A 1,567-nucleotide genomic window follows, 5' to 3' on the forward strand; every position below is an offset into this window, starting at 1 on the left:
AGAGATTGAGATTGTTCACAGCTTCAGTTTGCTCAGCTCCACACTCAACACTCTTGGCACCAGCAGTCAGGAAATCAAAAAGCGCATCGCTCTGACACCCCACCGCCATTACCCCAGTCACTGAATCAATCCATCTCATTAAGGGTCTTCCTCTCTTGCACTCTTCCACCCTTCCAAGCAAGATGTCCATTTCCATGGACTGGTTCCATCTTGAAAAATGTCCAAAGTATGTCAGATGAAGCTTCAGAATCCTTGCCTCCAAGGAGCAGCCTGGTCTCACCCTCTCTAGAATGAATGTTTGTTCTCCTAGCAGTACATGGTATTTTTAATACTGTTTTCCATCACCACAGTTCAAAGGCATCAATTCTTCTTCTATTATTCCTAGTCATTATTTAGTTTTCTGATGCATAGCAAGTAATTGCAAAGACTGTGGCCTGGATCAGGTGCACCTTAGTCTCCATACTGACTTTGTCGCTTTTCAGTACTTTGAGCCACTCTATTGAAGAGAATTAATCAGCATTGAACAATTTCAGGAAGTGGTATATGATTAAACTTCGGTGAAAGAGTTGATAAAAGCTGCAGGCCCAAGAATTGACAGTTGCAGCGCTAAATGTGCTCCCTAGTCCATGCCAAATAATTTGGAAGATAGCTACCTGGATATCTGACTGAGAAAGAGCCATATATTTATTCCCATTTCATAAATCGGTAATATAGCAATGTGTGGAAATTATAAAATAATTAATATCACTTGAAGGTCAAATCTTAGTGAAGATTCTTTAAAAACTACTAGGACTGCACATTGAGGGAACATACAGAAATGCAATCTTTATTCAGAAGGAACCATGGGACAAGCTTTATAGTTGCTGATGTGAGGTAGATTTTGACTGAAATCAGAAAATAGCAGAAAGATGTTTACTTGTTTTTTATAGACTATGCAATGGCATTTGGCTGTACAGACCATACTATATTATTAATGACATCGAGAAGAATGGGGATTCCAGAACACTTACAGTTGTGCTCATCTGAAACCTCTACATAGACCAAGAGGTAGATATTTGACCAGAACAAGCAAAAACGGCATAGTTTAAAATCTGGATAGGTGTGAATCAGGATTATATAATGTCTCCATGCCTGTTAGGTCTTTATACTGAGCACATAATCTGAGCAACTGAACTATACCAAGAATGTAGTATTCAGATTGGAAGGAGACCAATAAACAACTGTGTTATGCAGATGACACAACGCTGTTTACAGAAGGAAGATTTAAAGCACTAACCGAAGAAAGTATAAACTACAGCCTTCAATATGGTTTATACCTCAACATTAGAAAAACAGAAGTCTTCACTATTGGACTAGTAGGCACCATCTGAAATATGAAGAAGAGACTGAAGGATTTAATTTTAATTGTATGCACAGTCAACACCTATGATCGCAACAGCCTAGAAATGAAAATATATGTTGTGTTGGTAAAATCTGCTACCAAGGACTTCTTTTTTTTTAAATTATTATTAAATTTTATTAGTTTTAATGAACATTTACAGATATTTTGGGTTTTCATTCATTCATT

This window comes from Elephantulus edwardii, unplaced genomic scaffold (genome assembly GCF_000299155.1).
Source record: "Elephantulus edwardii isolate Elephantulus edwardi_28Jun2011 unplaced genomic scaffold, EleEdw1.0 scaffold00337, whole genome shotgun sequence".
Classification (NCBI taxonomy): domain Eukaryota; kingdom Metazoa; phylum Chordata; class Mammalia; order Macroscelidea; family Macroscelididae; genus Elephantulus; species Elephantulus edwardii.